Raw genomic sequence first — 25,016 nt, 5'->3', positions numbered from 1 at the left:
TACATCAGCCTGATCATTGTACGCCTCTGTTTAATTTTTCTTACCTGGTCAGTAATGATTTGACAGGGGTACGTAAAATTCTCCCAATTTTGGAGTGTCATATAATGTAATGATTAAGAAGATATTCTCTAGAATCCAGCTGCTTGAGTTTAAATCCCTGCTTGTGTAACTTCGAACAAATTTCTCAACACCAGACTCTCAATATCTTCATCTATAAAATTGGAAGTAATAAAAAAGCAGTTAAGTGCATGGACTGAAGCAAAATGCCTGGTTTTGATATCAGGTTTCCTACTTACATGCTGTGTGGCCTAAGATAAGTCATCTAATTTCTTCCTGCCTATGCGTTCCTTATCTATGAAGTGGCAATAAAAATAGTGCCTCATTCACAGAGTTCCTGAATACAATAACAGGTGCAATCTAATTACAGACCATGTCTAAATGTCTTCCCAAAAGACTGTAAAAAGTTTCCACTATTATTACCATTTTCATTTTTGATAACCTGATAGGAAAACAATGGAACTTTGCTTGGCGGAATAGCCCTATACAGGTGAACTTATTTCCACATGTTCAATGGCATTCTTAAGTTTTATTCAAATTCTTTGCAATTCTGTTTTTTGCTTGTTAACTTCCTTGTCATTATGTTTCAACAAGTTACTTTTTGTCTCATTCATTTATTCAACAGGTATTTAGTGAATGCCATATAGTTAATGGCAAGCTCTCTAGGCTCTGGAGATAGGAATGTGAACCAAACGGATGAAAATTCCTGCTATTACAGAGCTTATGCTCATGTGTTAAGACCAACAACAAACAAATTGATAAGAGCATACTCTGAAATAAAATAAGACAAGAAAGGAAAACAGAGTGCTGAAGTTGGTGAAGAGATTGCATTAGGTATTCAGAGTAAGCATTACTTAGAAAGTCATTGTTTTAGTTTGCTAGCTGCCAGAATGCAATATACCAGAAATGGAATGGTTTTTTAAAAAGGGAAATTTAATTAGTTGCTAGTTTACAGTTCTGAGGCCGAGATAACGTTCCAATTAAAACAAGTCTAAAGAAATGTCCAATCAAAGGCATGCAGAGAAAGATACCTTGGTTCAAGAAGGCCGATGATGTTCAGGGTTTCTCTCTCAAGTGGAAGGGCACATGGCGAACACAGTCAGTTTCTCTCTCATCTGGAAAGGCACATGGTGAACATAGCGTCATCTGCTAGCTTCTTCTCCTGGCTTCCTGTTTCATGAAGCTCCCTGGGAGGCGCTTTCCTTCTTCATCTCCAAAGGTTACTGGCTGGTAAAGTCTCAGCTTCTCGTGGCTATGTTGTTCTCTGCTCTCTCAGAAATCTCTCATTCTCCAAAATGTTTCCTCTTTTATATGACTCTAGTAAACTTATCAAGACCCACCCAAATGAGTGGTGACATGTCATCACCTAATCCAGTTAAACAACCACTCTTGATTAAATCACATCTCCAAGGAGATGATCTGATTACAGTTTCAAACATACAGTATTGAATAGGGATTATTCTGCCTTCATGAAATGGGATTTAGATTAAAACATGGCTTTTCTAGGGGACATATATCCTTTCAAACCAGCACAGTCATATCTGAGGAAAGACCTAAAAACAGAAGCTAATGATAATGAATTTTAGTGGGAGCCTTCAATAGATTTGGCACAGTTTTTTCTAGGATTTATATGCATAGGTGTGGGTATATATTAGGGGGAGAAATTGATTTAGCACAACTTGGGATTTTGAATAACAAAGTAAGAGCAGTCAAGGAAAATGAAAGTGTACACAAGAATAATAAGTTTGGCTATGGAATTAACCTGGTTAAGGAGGAGAGAGTAAAAAAGTGGCAAGATCGACAAATTGGTTCTGCAGGTGGCCAAAAGAGGGTTAAAATTTGGACATTTTGCAGTCATGAGCAGGAAAAAATGAAGGGATTAGAGTAATATCCTTGAAATTGAGAGAATGGAAACGGGTACTGCAATTAACAATGACTAACACTTAGGGTATGACCAAGTAGAAAGGTAGCTGAGGTAGAGAAGATAGGAGCACGGGGTGGGGGGAATTTGGCAAAGAGCTGAAAATCCAGGGGACTAAGGCATAGAGTTCGGGTTATATCAATATTCCAATTCACAAGAAGCATGACAAGAGATGTACTGGAGAGGATGATGGTGAAATAGAAGCTAAACTCCTCAAGAAATAGAAAAAAATTGACTCAGAGCTCCGTAAATGAGTGCAACAAGGAAAAATAGTGGGTACTAAAATCTATACGAGATACAAAACTTGAAATATTTAAACAAAAGGGAGAAAAATGTTTAAAAAAAGCAATTAAGAACCAATGAGGAAGTATACCACATTCAGATCCATACAATATGTGTGGCACGAAAAAATACACGTATTTGGGGAAAGCTAACTTGAGTTAGTGTCATAGAGGGAAAGCCACGTCTCATAGTAAGAAGGTGAAGTAAATGGTCAGAGTGGAGTTTGAGGATATGGGAAACTTGGTTGATGCCTGACTAAGAGTTCCAGAAAGCCCAGTGGAAAAGTTTCAGGATCCAGAGAGAGAATGGAGCCTGAGGACAGCATATGCAGAACCACACAGAGATTGGAGTGTGTGAGTTAAAGAGGGTCCAGTTACCTATTAACACATAACAAACAAACTACCCCAAAACTGAGTGGTTTAAAACAACCATTTTATTATTCTATCTCATGATTTATTGGGTCAGAGACTTGGGCAAGGGTTCCTTAGGTAATTCTTCTGCTCCACCTGGCATCAACTCCGGTAACTTCAGTTTTCAGCTGATCTGGCCTGAATGAAGTCTTGAAGAAAGTTTCACACCCATGCCTGGAACCTTAACAGGGATGGCTAGAAGGCTGGGCTTAGCTGGCCACCCTCCTTTTCCACGTAGTCTCAGGTGCTCTCTGTGGCCTCTGCACATTGCAGTGGGTCGCTTACATGGTGATCCAGGATTCCAAAAGCAAATGCTCCAAGAAACATGAAGTGGATAGCAATACTGTGAGTATTATGGTTTAAAAGGTGAAGGACTTGCCCAGAACAGATGGGGTTCATGGGCTTCCTTTTGATCTCTTCTGAGTAAAGCCGGGTTCCTAGGAGAGGTATGGTCTTACTTTACACAAGCAGCACTCTCTCTCTTGAAAATCTGGCATCACAGGTCATGGACTGGGTAAACTGTATATGTTAACACTATTTCCCTGTGTCTCTATTTATGCTCATTAACTGTGCTTAGTCTTTTATCTAGTAATGGTTTTATTATTGTTGCTGTTTTATTTTGTCTTGTTTTGCTATACTGAATGAAGATATCAAAATTTACTTACCATTCGATTGTTGATATGCAATTGAGTTGCTTCCAGTTTGGAACTATTATGAATATTGTTATGAACTTTCAGGTGCTCATGAGCTTACATTTCTGCAGTGGAACTGAAATGCATTTAGGCTAAGCATACCTTCAGTTTGTACCTGAACATCAAACTGTGTTCCAATGTGGTTGGACTAGTTGACACTCCCACCACTACTGTAAGAAACTGCCTTGTTTCCACATGCTACAATCATTAGTATTGTGAGTCATTTTCATTTTAACCATTTTGGTGGGTGTGTTGTGGTGTCCCACTGTGGTTTAGTTTGCATTTCCCTGATTGCTAATCATGGTGAGCAAATCATTTTCATAACCTCTTGTGGGAAGTCTCTTGAGATTCTCTACTGGATTGTGTTTCTTTTTCCTACTGATTTGCAGAAATCCATTGTATCTCAAGGAACAATCTCTTTGTTGTATATATGTTCTTAATTTTTATCCAATCAAATATATTTTCATCCCTTTTAGTTTTAAAGGAACCAGGTCCATTCTCTGACGTTCTGGATATATTCTATCTTCTAAGAAACTTGACTATTTTGCCTTTTACATATAATAAGGCTATGGGTGAAACTTCATTTTTTTCGCATGCAGATAGGTAATTTTCCCAAATCAATTCACTGAAAGGATTATTGTTTCTCCCCTATTCTGACATGACACATTTTTTTCATGAATCAAGAGCAAATACGTGTGTTTGTTTCTGGGTTCTCTAAAACTGGTCTGTCTACCATTTTACTAAGACATAAGTAATGTAGCTTTATAATGTTTACATCTGACAAAGTACATCTCCCTAACTTCTTATTTTACTTGAAGAGTATCTTAAAGAATCTTAACCTTTGTATTTTAAAATAAATTTATAATTATCTTTTTGATATCCAACAAAATATTTTTAGTATGATTTTGCCTGGGATTACCTTGAAACTTTAAATCAATTGATTTGAAAATCATTAACATATTTATATACTTGATCTTCTAAATATAAGCAAAACGCATTCTCCCATTTATTATATCTTCTTTGATTTATCTCAGCAATGGATTACAATTTTCCATGAAGAAGTCATAGACATCTTTCTCAAACACAATCTAAAGTTTTAGATATTTTCATACTTTGTAAATGACATCTTTTTCATTTTGTTTTTCTGTTTGTGGCTTACATAAAAAATGCAATTGATTTTGTTTTAATGGTCACCCTGTGTCCAGCAACCTAGTTAGATTCAATTAATCAATCTTTCTAAATTAGTTTAACTTATTAATCTTTAGATTCTATGAGATCTTCTTCATTTAAAGTTCTATTATTTTTCAAAGAAAAGGTTTTTGTTTTTCTTTTGAATCCTTTGTCCTATTTTTCCTCTGCACTAAGCCCTCCATTTATCATTTTGAGGAAGATTCATGAGCGTGTAATGATCTTTCTGCTTCAGAGTCCATGTCAATATGGAAAAGTTTCAATATTTCATTAAGATGTACTGTTTGTTTATTCTACAAACCTTTTATAAAAATTTATCAAGTTCCTTTGAGAGGCTGCTTCATATAAATAACCTGCTATTTAGAGATATGAACAAAGTCGATCAGGTTGGGGTTCAAGTAACTCAGAACATAGGGGTAAGGAAGACAGTGTCTGTATTTTAGAACCACGCATACTCATTGAGACCAATGGAGGAAAGGTTTATTTGGTCTGGAACTGAAATTTTCTGTAGTGCATAATCTAATTCAACCTATCTGTATAGCTCATTTGAACAAGTGAAACACAAGGAGCCCAGAATAAGAAGGAGGTCCTTTAATCCTGCATAGATTATTATAATGCCTGGATACATCCTAAAGTATATTAAGCAGATAACCAAAAAGTATTGGCAAAGCCCTCTGAGGAACGGGAGAAAGAATAGGGAATTATTAAATCTTACCATCAGGGAATCCCCTGAACTGTGTCAAACTTGAGGGACACCCAAATCGATAGTCCATGCCCTCGATCATGAGGCTTACTCTTATGAAGCTTATGTAGGTGGTGAAGAAGCTTAGACTACCTATAAGCACACCTAAGAGTTACTTGTGGAGGACCTCTTTCGTTGCTCAGATGTGGCCTCAGTCTCTCTAAGCCCAAATCCACAAGTGAAATCACTGTTCTCCCCCTTACATGGGACATGACATCCTGGGGTGAAAGTCTCCCTGGTGACATGGGAGATGACTCCCAGGAATGAATCCAGACATGGCACCATGGGATTAACAATTACATCCTGACCAAAAGGGGGAAAAGAAGTGTAATTAATTAAGTATCAATGGCAGAGAGAATTCAAATAGAGTCGAGAGGCTACTCTGGAGGTTGCTCTTACACAAGCTTCAGTTAGACCTTGCTACCTATCATAACCTGCCAATCCTGAACCAACACCATTCCAGCCAATCCTAAAGAACACGTAGGGCAATATATAAGATTCTACAACAGTTCTGTGCACTAGAGTAACTTTCCAGAAATCTACAACCTCCAGATGGGTCTCTGGACAGATGAGTCCTGAAACCTAGCCCAGCCTCTCCAGAACATCAGATAGTTTCATCTCCCTACCCCATATTAGTAACAGACCCTTCCAATATGAAAAATTTAGAACTGTCATAGCCCAAACATCCCTATAGAGAGGGATGGAAGGATCAAAGGTGATGGTGGAGTTATATAGAGAAGATAGGACTTAACAAATGAATATGAATGCTGAATCATTAAATTGATATTTCTTTTAGTCTCCAGTATTTTAGAACAGCTAGAAGTAAAAACCTAAAATTGTGGAATTGTAACCCATGTGAAACTCTGAGATATGTTCTACAACTAATTGTGGTGCTGTGCTTAGAAATTTATAGCTTTTTTGTATGTGTGTTATTTTTCACAAAAAAAGAAGAAAAGAAGTTTATTGTAATGATAAAAAAAATATTTAAGCCCTCTAGGTTCCTATATTCTGGAGCAGCTAGAAGGAAAAATATGAGAGGATCATATGGTAGTCATTGACAAACGCTGGGATGTGTCCTATAACTATCTGTTGAAGAGTGCTTTGAAAACTATTGCTCTTTTATTTCTTTGCTTTGTATACATGTTACATTATACAATTAAAAAAAAAGTTAAAAAGAAAAAAATATTATCAAGTCCCTTTGTACTTCTACTTTTTAAGGGCATTTATTATGAGTAAATATATCGAATTTCATCAAGCACTTTTTACTTACTTACTCATCATAAATATTTTCTTGTTTATTGTGTTACTATTGTGAATTACATAGATGGAGTGCAAATATTAAGCCAAACTTGATTTTCTGGGATAAAAGCAGTTTTATTGTGATACATTATCCTTTAAATATTGTTTAATTATTTTTGCTAATCTTCTAATTAGGACTTTTGCATCTATATTAATGCCTGAGATTACCCTAACTTTTATTTCTTGTAATGCCTTTATCAAATTTTAGCATCAAAATTATACTGATCTCATAAATTGAGGAATTGAGTTAGGGAACATTATTTTTCTTTTTTAAAAATAATTGGTGTAAATATCCCACTATTTGGGTTTTGTTTTTGTAATTATTTGATTGTGTTTAAAGCTTGACAAAATTCTCTAGGGAAATCAGTAGCCCTGAAAGTTTCTTATGGAAAAGTTTACAGTTATGCATTAATTTCCTTAACACTTACAGAACCATTTAAATGCTTCTATTTATTCTTGTATAAAATTTTTTTTCATTTCCTAGGAATTTGATCATTTCATATAAATATTCAAATTTATTGTATTCACTTATTTTATTATCAGCCGAATCTGTGTTGACTTCTTTTCATTTCTGATATTTGTCCTGATACTTGACACAAAAGTGTCTTCTTTTTTTTTTTTTGCTAAGTCTTATAACGGGTTTATCAATTGAATTCATCTTTTTTACATTATCAATTTTTGGATTTTTTTTCTATTGCATGTTTGCTTACTAGATTATTAAATCCTGCTTTAACCTTCCTTTTAATTTCTTTCTGATATATTTTGTTAATTTCTTGAGATGGATGCTTAACTCATTGATTTTTCATTCTTTCATTTTCAAAATATTCAGTTAAAGCTGTAAATTAACTTGCAATTATTACATCTGAAGCATTTCATATGTTTGACATTCCAATGGGTCAAATTTGCTCATCATAATTTCAAAATGTTCTTCAGCCTTGCAGATTTTTTGTATGATTATCCTATTCCAGGCTGTTTGCCTGGGGTGTGTTTGAAACATTTGGCAGTAAAGATTAACCAAAAACAAATAACCAGGAGAAAATAGCCAAGAAAGGAATGCCAAAGCAGTGGCAGTAATCTTTTGGCAAAAGAGTGCCACCTATTGTCACTATCACATTATATTCTGAAATTTTAATTAACTAGTCAATTCCATAATGGACATTATGTAGGAAAATGAATTTAAATGTTCTATATATGAACTGCAGCTTTGTGATATGAAGATCTTTCTAAAAAGCATCATCTTCAAGTAAGTATCTTTTCTAGGATACTTCTACATCATCCAAATTGGTATTTTTGAAAGCTGGAAAAAAAATATTTCTGCAAAGTGCTCTCTTTAAACTTTTAAGTCTCACAGCGAATTTGACATTGGTATGAACTTCAAAAGAAGAGGCTTTTGTGCCAGACCTGCATTCTATATTAAAATCAGACTCACATGGGTTGACAATTAAACTATCATATTTAATGCACCTGTGGCTTAAGTAACAGAACTCATCATACCCATTCATTGCTATATTTTACAGGAATATTAATCTCTTGAATCTGTATGGGAGTTACATCATATTTCTGGAATAAATGTTTATAAAACAAAAACTGAAGTTTCTCTAATCTTTTAACTTGCTATTTGGCTTACAAAGGATATTTTACATTTTATGCACAACACTCTTGGTTTGCTTTTCATTATGCTCTCTGGCCCAATATAAATGGCTATTTTTAATATCAAAGCAATCAATAGTTTGCATAAATCATTTGAACTATGACAAGGTGCAGGTTTTCCAAGAGGAGAATGGTTAGAATCGAGGTCATAAAACCATCTCAAAGCAATAACATCCTGCACTGCCCAGAATCTGTACCGGCTGACCCTCTACATGGGTAAATAACCTCAAGGGCCAAGAATCAACCTTACACTAGGAGCCAGCAGTAGAGTACTAAGGGGAAACTGACAAGCCAGTCTCCTGCTGTACCTCCTGACCTTTCACTATTCCATCCAAGAAGCTCTAATAAACTAAATCGACGATGAAGAAGAGAAGAATTGACAGAGTATGGGCTTATTTGTGCATGTCACTGTTCCTGGCAAATCTATGACTTCTGAGTGACACTCTTAGGTACCAGTGTGAATATGTTTTAGAGAAGGCACTATGTAATCCATTCCTTTGTCCATTACAGATGATTTGAATTCCTGCTAAATGCTGGCGTGGTACTAGATTCTGTATATGAATTGCTGAAATACAGACAATTGCACTGCCTTCAAGGAGGTGACACTGGTTAATGATATGGTCAAAATATTAATATGTAATTATGTAAGTCTATGCAGGGAAAGATAATTTTTCATATCATGTTATTTACACAAAGTTTTCAGGAGAGAATTACAAAGATCTGGGATCCATCACTGTTACATAGAAAGAAGAGTATCAAAGGATTGTGATGTAGCAGTGGGCTGTATGTATCATATCTTTTACTGCCTGAGAGTGTCTTAAGTTATAGACACTCTCACCTACTTGTCAGAGGTGGTAGATGGAGGAAAAGTCCTATGACCTTGGGCTTTGTGACGGTTAAGTTCTGGTGTCAGTTTGGCCAGGTGATGTGCCCAGATTGTTTGGTCAGACAAGCACTGTCCTGACCATTGCTGCAAGGGTATTTCATGGCTGCTCGATAAACCAGAAGGTTGGTTGATTAGCAGTTGACTGCATCTGTGGCTGATTACATCTGTGATCAACTAAGGCTAGTCTCCCACCAATGAGATAATCCAATCAACTGGAGGCTTTTAAGGAAGAAGAGAGTCTTTTTCACTGCTTCTTCAGCCAGAAAGCCTCTCCTGTGGAGTTCATCCAGACCCATCATCAGAGCTGCCAGCTTCACAGCCTGCTCTACAGATTCTTGACTCTTCCATTCTCACAGTTGCATGAGAATGAGACATCTTTATAAATCTCATATGTACAGATATCTCTGGTTGGTTCTGTTTCTCTAGAGAATCCTAATACAGGTTGATTAGAAGAAAATGAGGGTTATGAAAATAAATGAAATAAGTAAACAAGAAAGAAAATAAAATACGTAGGATCAAAATAGAATGTTGAAGAGGGTGAGGAGAAGAATGTGATGCATGAGAAGGAAAGAAAGAAATGCTGGGTAAACAATAAATTAGACTTAGAACTCCACCGACGGAGTATGTATCTGAATTTTCTAGAGAAACATAAGGAAGAGTTTCCTAACAATTTTCTATTTAGCAGTAGAAAAGTAGACCCCCTCAAACTGAGTACTCCCATTCAAATATAGACTTTTTACAAAGCCTTGGGAATAGGCTTATGGTTGACCTCTAAAATCTCTAATATCAAAATTTTGTTACAATAAAATTAAATGGAGAAACAAGTGGGAATTAGTGTAGTCATATAAAATGTGGGAAAATCCACTCTTGCCCTTGGATATTTTTCTAGGTTTTACCTTACTATAGAATAGAAAATTACACTTTTTAATCACTTTTACTCATTGATGTCAAATTCACAAAGATGGATGGTAAGCATCAGAAGTTTCCCTGAAGTCAATTTTCTTAACCACTAATCTAAATTAAGTTTATTCCCCTGTGCAGAAAATACTTAAAATATATACAAATTTAAGCTGTAGTTAATGTATGAGAAAGAGATGGACAATGATTTAGGCAATCAATGTAACTAGAATATGAGGTATCTCATTAATCATAGCACAGCCAGATTTCAACATTAACAAAACGCATCATCTTTAATTTCATAGTTACTATCCAACCCAAATAGAACAAAACATACAATTAAGCCATTTTAAATGGTTGGATTAGGTCACTGCATTTTCTGGTCAAACCCTTTCCTTTAAAAGACAATAGATTTCTTCATAGGAAACTCCTGTTGGTGGAGTCTCTCCTATTTAAAAAACTCCTATTTTTAAATACTGCTCATTGATTTTGGATCTTCCTAAAGGGAAAAGTGCCTAGTTGCCCTAAAATAGTAAGTTCTCATTGAAGTAGCACTATTAAACCATACAATATAAGATTTTCCACTGCTCCTGATCTCAGAGAGAAAGTTTTCCACATTTCACCATGATATGTTTGCTGTTGGTTTCTTGGAGATACTTATCAGATTAAGGATGATCCCATTTGTTTATGGTTTGCGAAATTTATTTTATAAATGGATTTTAATTTAATTACACATTTCTATATCTCATCAAATGATATGATCTTTCTCCTTTATTCTGTTAATGTGGTGAATTATATTGACTGATTTTCAAATGCTAAACTACCAATAAGCCAACAACCAATGAATTTCATTTTTTAAAATACTTGTTTAGCATTTTAGAATCAGAGGCTTGATCCATAGTTTCACTTATTTGAACTGTTTTATCAGATACTGGTCTCAAGATTACACTGGCCTCAAGAAGTTGGGAAGGGAGGACTCTTTTTCTATTCTCTGATGGAAGAGTTCTGTTATTTTTTCCTTAACTGTTTGATAAAAATTCGCTGGTGAGAGGTCACTTATTGGAGAAGCTGCATAATGAGTTCATGGACTCTATAATACATTCATAGCTTCCTGTATGTTTATAATTATTTCAAAATAAAAAGTTAAAAAACATTCACTGGTGAAGCTGAGTATGGGAGTCACTTCCACCCTCCCATGCCATGAGGTTTGTATTATAGATTCAACATCTTTAATAGGTAGAGCAGTATTCAAGTTTTCTATCTCTTCTTATATCCATTTTGCAAGTTTTTGTACCCTGGGAATTTTTTCCATTTTGTCTAAATTTTCAAATTTGTTGGCATAAAGTTCTTCATAATTATTTTATCTGCAGGTTCTGTAATGATGCTCCCCCTTCATTATTTGGGTTTTCACTGTCCTTTCTATCAACCTTGCTAGTGGTACATCATTTTGTTTATCTTTACTAAGAACAGAATTTTGACTTAGCTGAATTCTTTCTAGTATACTTTTTTTATTCCATTGATCTCAGCTCTTTTTATTTCCAATTCTCTTATTGTGTTTAAGTATTGTTCTTTTTTTTTTTTTAATATCTTGACTAGGGTTGCTAGATCCATCTAAAACCTTTTCTTACCTAAGACTATAAATTTCTCTTAAAGTATGGTAGTAGTTGGATCCCACAAGTTTTTATATATAAAGTTTTTATTATCGTTCAGGACAAAATATTTTCCAATTTCAATTGGAATTATATTTTGAACCACAGATCACTTAAAATAATATTTCTTAACACTTCTTTTATGAGTCATCTCTAGCTTAGTTCCACTACAGTAACACATTCTTTATCATGGGACTATTTGATATCTGCTGAGACTTGCTTTAACATCCAGCATTTGGCTTCTTTGGTGAATCTTCCCTGTGCATGTGAAGAATATGTGAATACCTCGTTATTGGGTATAGTTTTTTCTATATTTTTTCATATATTTATTTTTCTATATTTCTATATTTAGAAATTTTCTATATTTATCAATTTGGTTGTCAACATGGGTAGGTTGTGTTATTTCAATTTGTATCATTACTGACCTCTCTTCTTCCTTGTGCTGTCCTGAGAGAGAGATGAGGTAAAATCAACTATTAAGTATAGATTTTTTTATTTCTCCTATTAGTTCTCTCAAGTTTTGCCTTAGCTATTTTGATATTATGTTATTTTTGTGCCTATAATTTAAAATTGTTATATCTTCCTGATAGAGTGATTCCTTTTCATTATTAAATATCTCCCTTAATTTTGATTAAAGATTCTTGCCTTAAAATCTACTTGCTTAATGCTAGTATAGCTATACTAACTTTCTTTTGCTTACGGTTTGCAAATTATACAATTTTCCCGAGATGTCTTCTTTCAGCATTTCTGCATTGTTATCCTTGAGATTTATCTTTTTACAAGCAGCCTCTTTGTCTTTAAGTTCTAGTATTTAGAAAATTAACATTTAACATAATATCTAATTTATATTTGGATTTAAATGTACACAACTTTATAACTGTTTTAAGTCATACTCTCTGTGTTATATAAACTTTTTCATTTCTTTTTATCCTTACTTGAGATTAATCATTAATTTTGCACAACTAATTTTGAAAATACAGACAAATCAGAAATTTACTAATAAAAATATGACATTAAAAATACTGTATGGTCCCACTGATGTGAATGGACATTCGAGAATAAACTTGAAATATGTCATTGGTAACAGAGTCCAGCAGGAGTTAGAAACAGGGTAAGATAATGGGTAATTGGAACCGAAGGGATACAGACTGTGCAACAGGACTAGATACAAAAACTCAAAAATGGACAGCACAATAATACCTAATTGTAAAGTAATCATGTTAAAACACTGAATGAAGCTGCATCTGAGCTATAGGGTTTTCTTTGTTTTTTTGCGTGTGTTTTTTTTTTTTTTACTATTCTTACTACTTTTATATATTAACATTCTATATCTTTTTCTGTTGTGTTGCTAGTTCCTCTAAACCGATGCAAATGTACTAAGAAACAATGATCATGCATCTATGTGATGATGTTAAGAATTACTGACTGCATATGTAGAATGATATGATTTCTAAATGTTGTGTTAATTTCTTTTTTTCTTCCGTTAATTAATAAAAATATAAAATAAAATAAAATAAAATCTAAATAGACTTTCAGATGTTTAAAAAATGAATCATTTAAAAAAACAAACAAAAAATAACCACCATATTTAGAGAGTTTACAAACTTAACCTGCTTTAGAAAAAAAGCAAGAAAGAATACACAACTTATTTTATGAGAGTAGAGTAAAATTGACACCCAAACCAAAATATAAATATAAGAGGAAGGAAAAGTAAAGGCAAGTCATAGCTTATATGCACAAATGCAAAACTGAAACACAAAAGGACCCCTGGGGAAAAAGAAAAAGAGGAGAAGCAGCAGAATTCTTCAGAGGTGCGTACACTCAATTCAGTTTCTGTTGCAAGAACACCTAAACAAAAACGGACTTTTCTGAATCGACCCACCTTTCTGGATTAACTTCATCTGGGTCCTCAGGATGGGATACCCTAAAAGGGAACAAACTTAAAGCTGAAAAGCCTAACAGGAAAGCAAAGGGGGAGGAAGTTGTATTGGTTTGAAATTGTTATGTACTCCAGAAAAGCCCAGTATTTAAACCTTAATCCAATCTTGCAAAGACAGCCAGGTTCTTTTAATCCTGATCCAGTACTGAACCATGGTACCTCTTGATTAGGTTCTTTCCATGGAGATGTGACACACCCAATTGTGGGTGTGACCTTTTGATTAGCTGGAGATGTGACTCCACCCACCCAAGATGGGTCTTAATTAGTTTAACTGAAGTTTTCAAGAGAGCTTACCAACAGAGAAACAGTCCAGAGGCAACACAGACACAGACATTTGGAGATGCTTGGGGATGAAAGGCACAATAATGAAGATTAAAAATACATTAGAAAAAAAATGCATTAGTTGCCAGATACCCAGGTTCAATTCCTGGTGCCTGCCCATGCCAAAAAGAGAGAGAAAGAGGGAGAGAGAGAGAGAGACATTAGTGAGTTAGAAGACAGGGCAATCAAAATCATATAGTCAGAAGAATAGATGGAGAAAAGAACAGAAAAAAGTTGAGCAGTGTCTTAAAGAATTGAGTGATAGTATGAAGCATACAAACATATGTCGTAGGTGTCCCATAGGAGAAGAAAAGAGATAAGGGGCAGAAAGAATATTTGAGGAAATAATGGCCCCAAATTTCCTTAATCCTATGAAAAAAATAAATGTACATGTCCAAGAAGTATAACATACACTCTGGGATTCTTTATCTGTTCTGTTTGTTTTCCTACAAACAGAATAAATCATGATAAACCTATTCTGAGATCATATTAATCAGAATGTCAAATGTCAAAGATAAAGAATTCTGAAAGAAGCAAGAGAAAAGTGATTCATCACATACAAAGAATCCTCAATGAAACTAAGTACTGATTTCTCAGTAGAAACCATGGAGGTTAGAAGACAATGGTATGATATATTTAAAGTACTGAAAGAAAAACTGCCAGCCAAAAGTTCTATATCTGGCAAAATAGTCCTTCAAAACTGAGGGAGAATTTAAAATATTCACAGATAAATGAAACTGAGAAAGTTCCTCACAAAAGACCTATATTATAAGAATTAATAAACAGAGTCCCATGGGCTGAAAGGAAAAAATAGAAGCGAGTGGCTTGGAGTAATGTAAAGAAATAAAGATCTTCAGTAAGGGTAAACAAAAGGGAAAACACAAAACCCAATGGTATTGTATTCTCAATATACAACTTTCACTTTTAGTTCCTATAACAGAATACAATTGAACAAAAAAGAGACATATTTCCTTATATCAAACAAAATATAAAGAAGTATTGTGGGATAAAAACAGTATAAAGAAGGGAAACAGAGGGATTTGGGAGCAGAGAAAATGTATGCAACTGAAGCTAAGTTGGTTTCTTTTCAAATTAGTACATTATTTTCAAATGTACATTGTGCAATATAAAAAGCACAGTAACCACAAAGAACATATTTTTAAAATCTACAGAAACTGTGAGAAACGAACAAGCAAACAAAATATAATAAAAATAAAGATGTTTCCCTTTAAAAAAAAAAAAAAAAAAAAAAAAAAAAAAAAGGGCGGGCCGCGGTGGCTCAGCGGGCAAGAGTGCTTGCCTGCCATGCCAGAGGACCCCGGTTCGATTCCCGGCCCCAGCCCATGTGAGAAACGAACAAGCAAACAAAATATAATAAAAATAAAGATGTTTCCCTTTAAAAAAAAAAAAAAAAAAAAAAAAAAAAATCTACAGAAACATAAATTAGAAAATGATCAAATACATCACAAATGATCAACTATATAGAAGAGGAGGTTGCAATAAAGGAAAAGAGACACCAAAAAAAATATGACATACAAAAACTAAATGATAAATGGTTTAAATAAGAACTGCCTTTATAGCAATAATATTGAATGTTAATGGATTGCACTCAAAAAAAGAGCTGGGGTAGCTATACTAACATCAGACAAAATAGACGTTTAGTCAAAAGCTGTTAAAAAGAAGGGCACTATGTATTAATAAAAGGAGCAATCCACCAAGAAGAAATAAGTCATAAATATTTACATACCTAATTAGGGTCCTGAAAACACATGAGGCAAACATGGAAAAACAAGCAAGAAACAGATACCTCTACAATAATTTTTGAAGTCGTCAATACGCCACTCTCATCAATAGACAGAATATCTGGAAAGAGGGTCGATAAGGAAAGAAAAGGATTGCATAATGTGATAAATGAACTAGACAGTAACAGACATATACAAAACATTACACCCAAAACAGCAGGATATATATTTTTCTCAAGGGATCCTGGATCATTCTTTGGGATAGACCACACATTGGGTCACAAAACATATCTCAATAAAGTTAAAAAAGTGGAATTATATAAAGAATCTTCTCTGACCATAATGGAATGAAACTGCAAATTGGTAACAGCTGGAGAACTCTAAAATCCACAAATATATGGAAGTTAAATTATGCACTCTTAATCAATCAATGGATTAAAGAAGAAATTAAAGGAAAGTCAGTAAATACCTTGAGATATGAGATAAGGAGAACACAACATATCAAAACTTATGAGATACAACCAAGGCAGTTCTGAGAGGGAATTTATGGCCCTAAACATCTACATTTAAAAAGAAGAACTAAAATCAAAGACCTAACTGCACAGCTGGAGAAACTAAAAAAGAACAGCAAACTAAATTCAAAGCAAGAAAAAGGAAAAAGGAAAGACATAACAAAGATCAGTGAGGAAATAAATGAAATTAATAATTAAAAAAAACAATAGAAAGTCTTCCGGGAAGTTGGTGGAATAGGATAAGCTGAGTTCACCCCTGCTACAAAGAACAAGACAAGTGACAATGACTGGGACTGCAGCTCCAGGGTGCACGTGACCAGAGAGAGTCTTCTACACTATATGGGGAGGTTCCTGGATGAAATCACACACACAGAGAAATTGGGACAGAGAGAATGGGGTGAGTGTGCTCAGTCATAATCCTACCAGGGACAAGTGGCAGTATGCAGGAAACTGTGACTCCCAAAGGAGCAGAGCACACACTCCAGCCTATCCAGGCAGCTCACTTGGGAGTTCTTACCTCTCAGCTCCACAGCCAGCAGCTCATGAGGGGAACCTAGAAGCCAGAAGACTTTCTTTCCACGTGCACAGGGACCATCCAGCCAGTGTACAGTGCCCACTCCAGGCCACTGAGACCAGCTGCTGTGGGCACCTGTGTTTTGGCAGAGCTTGGGAGGGCCTTGGAAGGACAGGGAGATACAGAGTGGAGCTAAGCTGACAACTGGTCATGAAAGAGATATGTTGTGTACTGATACCACACCTCTTTCTACACAGAAGTCCAGAGACCTTAGGTATACATGGACAGAAAGGTGGGGATGAGGAAATGAGCCTGAAAAGTGGGAGTCTGGTAAACACCAGGCCCACTGGGCTGACAAGTAGAGTCTTTGCCAAGGTGCAAACTGCCTACCTCCCCAGCCTCAGGGTTTGTGGCTTTCAGCATAAAATGAGACCAATGGCCCTGGCTAATTGCCCTGGTCTCATCCTGATTAGCTAGCTGCCAAAGTCATGGAGAGGTGCAATAAGGGGGAGAGGTGGCCCAAAGGTGCAATCTGCTAAGAGGACATGAAAAGTGCAGTCTGGCAAGCTATCTACCTAGCTTTTAATAGCTCCTCAAGTAGAGGTACATCCCCTGCATGAGATCCAGGCCTTGGTGTGACAGGGAATTACTGGCAAACCAAGTACAAAAGGAGACCTTCCACACCCACCCCAAAAAATACAAAACCTGAGATGAGTGGAGGAAATAAACATTCAAAATAACCTTATCTAGATAATCAAATGCCTCAAGGCAACAGAAAATCAAAAAAGCACATAAAGATGCAGGCAGATATGGCCCAGGCAGAGACTCTACTTGTCAGCCCACTGGGCTTGGTGGTTGCCAGGCTCCCATTTGGGATGACCTTGGGCTGTGGGACTGAGTAATTCACTGACTCTGCCCTAGCCAACCTGAAAATGGCACTTTTCAGGCTCACTTCCTCATTCTGCCTCTCTGTCTATGTATACCTAAGGTCTCTGGACTTCTGTGTAGAAAGAGGTGTGGTATCAATATACAACATGTCTCTTTCATGATCAGTTGTCAGATCAGCTCCACTCTGCATCTCCCTGTCCTTCCAAGACCCTCTCAAGCTCTGCCAAAACACAGACGCCCACAGCAGCCTGTCTCAGTGGTCTGGAGTAGACCATTCCATTGACCAAATGACCACTCCAAATTACCAAATTAAAACATCAAAGGAGACACAGAATTTGTAACAACCAATCAAAGATGTTCATACAAATCTCCTAAGTGAATTCAACAGGTTGGCTAATGACATAAAGGATATCAAGAAGACACCAGAAGAGCATAAATCAGAATTTGAAAAAATAATAAAAAAATAGATCTCACAGAGATGAAAGATAACATTGAGCACATTAAAAATATACCAAAGAGACACAACAGCAGATTTGAAGAGGCAGAAGAAAAAATAGGTAATCTAGAGGACAGGACAATTGAATTCAAGCACACAAAAGAACAAATGGCAAGAAAGATGGAAAAATTGAAATTGGATCTCCAGAAATCATGACCAACATCATGCACACAAATATTAGAATAATTGGTGTCCCAGAAGGAGAGGAGAACAGTAAAGCGCTAAGAAGATTAGCTAAAGAGATAATGAGGGAAAACTTCCCTACCCTAATTAAAGATATAAATATTCAAATCAAAGAAGCCCAAATGATCCAAATTGAATAAATAAATCCAAATAGGCCTACACTAAGACACAACTGCCAAGTGTTGAAGAGAAACAAAGTCCTGAAGGCAGCAAGAGAAAAGTGATTCACTATATACAAGGAAAACCACATAAGACTGAGTTCAGACTGCCCAACAGGAACCATGGAGCCAAGAAGAAGTGGTATGATATATTTAAGGTCCAGAAAGAAAAAACTTCTAGCCAAGAATTCTTAATTCAGCTAAGATGTCCTTCAAAACTAAGGGAGAGTTTAAAATTTTCACAGACAAAGGCTGAGAGGAAAACAAGAGACCTGTCCTACAAGAAATACTGAAAGTTGGCTGAAAAAAGAAAAAGACAGCAGAGAGAGGTCTGGAGGACGGTACAGAATTGAAGAGTAACAGTAAGGGTAATTTAAAAGATAAAAAGAGAAAGAGGGAAAAGAATATATAGATCTGACAAAAAGAAAATTAAAAGATAGTAGATTTAAGAACTGCCTTTATAATAATATCTTTGAATGTTAATGGACTAAACTCACCAATTAAAAGATTCAGATTAGCTGAACAGATTACAAATAATCCATCTAATATGCTGCTTACAAAAAACTCATCTTAGACGCGAGGATACAAATAGATTGAAAAAGAAAGGATTGAAAAAGATTTTCATGCAAGCTGTAACCAAAAGAAAGCAGGGTTAGTTACATTAATATCAGACAAAATTGAATTTAACAGTAAAGATTTCATAAGAGGCAAGTAAGTACACAAAATATTAATAAAAATGACAATTCACCAAGAAGAAATAACAATCGTAAGTGTTTTTGCTCCTAATTAAGGAGAACCAAAGTATAAGAGGCAAACATTTGCAAACTGAAGGAAGTAATAAATGTTTCAACAATAATAGCGGGAGAATTCAACACAACACTCTCCTCTATAGATAGAACAACCTGACAGAGCAACAAGGAAACAGTGAACTTAAAAAAAGAAATGTGATAAGTGAATTAGAGCTAACAGACATATATAGATCATTACACCCCAAAATACCGGGATATACATTCTTCTCTTGTGCACATGGAACATGCTTCAGGATAGATCACATGCTGGGACACAAAATAAGTCTTCATAAATTTAATAAGATTGAAATTATCCAAAGCACTTTTCCTGAACACAACAGAATGAAGCTGGAAATTAACAATCACCAAAGAATCAGAACTTTCACAACTACATGGAGATTAAACAACACACTCATAAATCATCAGTGGGTCAAATAATAAATTGCTAGAGAAATAACTAAATATTTGGAGGTGAATGAAATTAAGATTACAAAATATCAGAACTTATGGGATATGGCAATGACTGTGCTGAGGGGGAAATTTATTGCCCTAAAATGCCTGTATTAAAAAAGAATGAGCAAAAATTAAGACTTAATTGCTCACCTGGAAGAACTAGAGAAAGAACAGAAAACTAACACCAAAGCAAATAGAAGAAGAGAAATAACAAAGATTAAAGCAGAAATAAATGAAATTGGAGAAAAAATTATAGAAAGAATCAATAAAACCATAATTCGGTTCTTTGAGAAGAATCAATAAAATGAATGGACCCCTTAGTTAGGCTGACAAAGAAAAAAGAGAGAAAAGCAAATAAACAAAATCAGAAATGACAAGAGGGTTGTTACAATAGACCCTGAAGAAAGCTTTTAAAAATCATAAGAGGATATATAAGCAACTATATGCCAGCAACTAGACAACTTAGATGAAATGAACAAATGCCTAGAAACACACAAACAACCTACACTGACTCAAGAAGAAACAGAAGATTTCAACAAACCAATCTCAAGTAAGTGATTTAATCAGTCTTCAAAAATCTTCCTACAAAGAAAAGCCCAGGGCCAGATAGCTTTCACAGGGGAATTTTATCAAACATTCCAAAAAGGAATAATCCAATCCTGCTCAAACTCTTCCAAAAACAAAACTGAGGAAAAAGGAAAATTACCTAACTCATTTTATGAAGCAAACATCACTCTAATACCAAAACCAGATAGAGATGCTGTAAGAAAGGAAATCCATAGACCATCTAATGAATGTAGATGCAAAAATTCTCAACAAAGTACTAACAAATCAAATTCAACGACACATAAAAAGAATTATACGCCATGACTATGTGGGGTTTATAACAGGAATGCAAGGGTGGTTCAACACAAGAAAATCAATCAATGTAATACAAACCATTAACAGATTGAAAGGGAAGAATCACAAGATCATTTCAATCCATGCTAAAAAGCATTCGACAAAATTCAGCATCCTCTTCTGATAAAAACATTTCAAAAGGTAGGAATCAAAGGAAACTTCTTCAATATCATGAAGGGCATATATGAAAACCCATAGCCAGCCTCATACTTTATTGTGAGAGATTGATTCCCTAAGACAACATGTCCATTGTAATTACTATTACTCAATACTGTACTAGAAATTCTAGCTAGAGCAATCAGGCAGGAAAATGAAAAGGCATCCAAATCAGAAAGGACAAAGTAAAACTTTCATAATTCACAGATGACATGATCCTACACTTGGAAAATCCTGAGAAATGTACAACAAAGATACTTGAGCAAATAATTTCAGCACAGTGACAGGATACAAGTTTAATGTGCAAAAATCAGTAATGTTTCTACACACAAGCAATGACTTAACTGAGGAGATAATTAAGGAAAAAAATTCATTCAAAACAGCAACTAAAAGAATCAAGTATCTAGGAATAAACTTAACCAGGGTTGTAAAGGACCTGTACCCAGAAAACTACAAAACATTGCTAAAAGAAATCAAAGATCTAAATAGGTGGAAAGACAGTCTGTGCTTATGGATAGGAATGTTAAAAGTAGTTAAGATGTCAATTCTACCCAAATTTAAAGAGTCACTGCAATATCAATCAAAATTCCAATAACCTACTTTGAAGACTAGGAAAAATTAGTTATCAAATGTATTTGGAAGCAAAAGAGATCTTGAATAGTTAGAAAATATTCTAAAAAAGAAGAGTAAAACCTCCTGATTTTAAAGCTTATTATAAAGCCACAATGGTCAGTACTGGCACAAAGAGAGAAGTACTGAGCAATGGAATTGAATTGAGAGTATAGAGATAGACACCAAATCTATGATCAATTGATATTGACATGGCCCCCAAATCCACTGAACTGGGACATAACAGTCTTTTCAATAAATTGACATGGGAAAACTGGATAGCAATAACCAAAAGAATGAAAGAAGACCACTATCTTATACCGTATACAAAAATTAACTCAAAGAGGACCAAAAACCTAAATATAGGAGCCATTACTATAAAATTCCTAGAATATAATACAGGGTAACAGCTTCAAGCTAGTAATAGCAGGTAGCTTCTTAAACTTTACAACCAAGGCATAAGAAATGAAAAAAAGATAAATGAGGACTCCTCAAAATCTAATGCTTCTGTGCCTCAAAGGACTTTGTCAAAAAGGTGAAGATGCAGCCAACTCAATGGGAGAAAATATTTGGAAACTACATATCAGATAAAGATGTGATATCCTATACACATAAAGAAATCATACAACTCAAATACTCAAAAGAGTATAAACAATGAATGGTCATTTTCCTGAAAAGCAAATACAAATGGCTAAAAATCATATGAAGAGATACTCATCTTCATTAGTTAAAAGGGAAGTGCTGATAAAGACTACAATGAGATATCTCACACCTCTAAGAATGGCTGTTAAACAAACAGGAAACTACAAATGTTGAAGAGGATGAGGAGAAATTGGAGCACTTATTCACTGTTGGTGGGAATGTACAATGATGCAGCCACTATGGAAGACAGTTTGGCTGTTCCTTAGAAAACTAAATATCGAGTTGCCCTACAACCTGGCAATAATACCATTACTTGGTATATACCCAGAAGAACTAAAAGCAGTGACACAAACAGACATTTTCACACCAATGTTCAAAGCAGCATTATTCACAATTGCCAAAAGATGGAAACAACAGACAAGGAGATAAACAAAATGTGGTATATAAGTATGATGGAATATTATGCATCAATAAGATGAAATGAGGTCCTAAAGCATATTGCAACATGAGTGTACCCTGAGTACATAATGCTGAGTGAAATAAGCCAGACACAAGAGGATAGATACTATATGATTTTACTATTATGACCCTGGTAAAGGTAAATTTAGAGGAAAATAAACATAGAATATAGGGGACCAAGAGATACCCAGAAACTAGAGATGGTTGAATGATTACCTAATGAGGTTTAATTTAAATGTAAAGCAACAGATAAACATGATGGTTGTTCATTAGTTGTGTTATATATAATATTGCCATATTGAAGGTGAATATGATTGAAAGGGGTTTTATGCAGCCATGTATGCCACCAGTTAACACTAAAAATATAAATAAATTTTTGTATAAATCACTTCAAAGGTATGAATCTTGTACAAAGAGTCAATAATAAGGGGATATGTGGGAAAACTACTATTGCATGCTACGATCTATATTTAACAGGAAGATATCACCAGTATCACAGCAATACTGTGGGTAATTAATTGTGGTAGAGGGACAAGAATTAAGAGGAGTTTTCGATTTTCTCTTTGGTGAGGGTGTGTTTATCTGTTATTTTTCTCTTTGAGGCAATGAAAATTGTCTAAAATTGAGAGTAATGATGATTGTACAACTATGTGAGAATACTGTGAGATATGGATTATTTATTTTGGACATTATCCATGATGCCCAATGGATGGAGGTGGCCAAAGAGTACAATGATTGAGAAGCAGAATGGTGAACTATGGCGTACCATAGTGTACTAAAAATTTATATTTTTAGTGTTAATTGGTGGCATACATGGCTACATTCAACCCCTTTCAATCATATTCACCTTCAATATGGCAATATTATATATGGTGTCCACATATAATGGAATATTGTGCTGCTACAGAAAGAAACAAAGTCATGAGATATGCCCTGAGGTGAATGAATCTTGAGGACACTATGTTGTGCAAAATAAGCCAGAAATAAAAGGACAAATATTGTATGGTGTCTTGCAGAAAATACCTATAAGAACATCTGAGCATAGATTATAAGCTCTTATAGTAGTCGCATTTATACCTGAGTACTAAGTGTTATTTCTAGAAACTGAGATGCTGTGCTAAATATGTATAACTTGGTATTTACCTGGAACTTCAGTATCTGTTTGATACTTAAGACTCAGAGTTGGAGTTCTGCAGCATTAGTACCTATAATAACTGTTAAAGAAGCTGAGGAAGAGATCAGGCTTCAATTAGAAGAAGGAGGATCTGGTTGGGACTAAAGTAAATCAGAATACAGGGTCTGTATTGTGGAACTTCATCTACAATATGAGACCAAAAGAAGAGAGCTTTACTGTTTTGAAAATTTAAAGTTTCTGTAGCACACACTGTAATTCAACCTGTCTTAGTAGTTAATTAAAATGACCCAAATGCATGGGGCCCAGATGGGAACAAGGGCTTGTAATTATGTATAGCTTAAAGTAATACCTGATACATCCCAGAATACATTGGGCAGATCATTTAAATGCATCGGCAAAGTTCCTTCATGGGGCATTTGGAGGAAAACTATGGAACTATTAAACTTTCCCACCTGGCAAACCCTGGATACTCTCTCAAACATTAGGGATTCCCAAATTAATAGACCAAGCCCTTGATCTTGAGGCTTGCTCTTTTGAAACTTATTCCTGTAGCAATGAAGTTAAGTCTACCCATAACTATGCCTAATAGCTACTTCCAGAGAAACTCTTTTGTTGCTCAGATGTGACCCCTCTCTCTCTCTCTAAGCCCAACTCTGCAAAGAAAATTATTACCCTGCCCCCCCTACATGGGACATGACATTCAGGGGTGTGAGTCTCCCTGGCAATGTGGGACATTTCTCCCAGGAACGAGCCCAGCCCTGGCACCATGGGATTGACAATGCCTTCCTGCCAAAAAAGGGGAAAAGAAATATAACAAAATGAGGTATCAATGGCTAAGAGAGTCCAAATGAAGTCAAGAAGCAATTCTGGAGGCTACTTTTATGAAAGCTTCAGCTAGATGTTGCTAATTGCCAAGGTTTGTCAAACCCCAATCAACATCATTCCTGTTAAACCTAAGAATACCAGGGCTTTACTGAGGCCCTACAAAAGTTGCATATACTAAGTTTACTTTCCAGAAACCTATAACCTCCAAATGGTTCCTAGGCCAGAGAAGTACTGAAACCCAGAAGGGACATCCTCCCCAAGAATATCAATTAGTTTCATCTCCCTATCCCATACTGTCACTATTCCTTTTCAACACAAAAAAATTTAGAATGGGCATAGCACAAATATCCCTAAAGACTGGCAGAAGGATCAAAGAAGGAGGAGTTATAACAGAGAAGATAGGATTTAACAAATGAGTATGACTGCTGAATCATCATGTTGATATTTCTTTTGGTCTCCAGTGTCTTGGAGCAGCTAGAAGGAAAAACCTGAAATTGAGGAACTGTAACCCATAACAAACTTTGAAATCTGTTCTATAACTATTTGTTAAAATGTACTTTGAAATAAAAAAAAAAAGAAACAAGAGAGCATTAACAAAACCAAAAGTTGTTTCTTTGAAAAGA

General features: G+C 35.2%; 1 protein-coding gene across 6 annotated transcripts in view; it reads right to left on the bottom strand.

Annotated features, from left to right (window-relative positions):
* The window catches only part of LOC143646627 (uncharacterized), a 214,373-nt gene that overhangs the window by 61,114 nt on the left and 128,243 nt on the right, over positions 1-25,016 (bottom strand). For 4 of the 6 annotated variants that reach the window (XR_013157561.1, XR_013157562.1, XM_077115784.1 and 1 more), the window contains one exon: positions 45-211. The exons of the other annotated variants lie outside the window; for them this stretch is intronic. The gene's annotated coding sequence lies outside the window, so the exon portion shown is untranslated. The remainder of the gene's footprint in view (positions 1-44; positions 212-25,016) is intronic. 6 annotated transcript variants of the gene reach the window in all.

The sequence above is a fragment of the Tamandua tetradactyla genome, chromosome 1 (assembly GCF_023851605.1).
Source record: "Tamandua tetradactyla isolate mTamTet1 chromosome 1, mTamTet1.pri, whole genome shotgun sequence".
NCBI classification, from domain to species: Eukaryota; Metazoa; Chordata; class Mammalia; order Pilosa; family Myrmecophagidae; genus Tamandua; species Tamandua tetradactyla.
The sequence above is the reverse complement of the archived record's forward strand: the minus strand, read 5'-3'. Positions and strand labels throughout refer to the sequence as shown.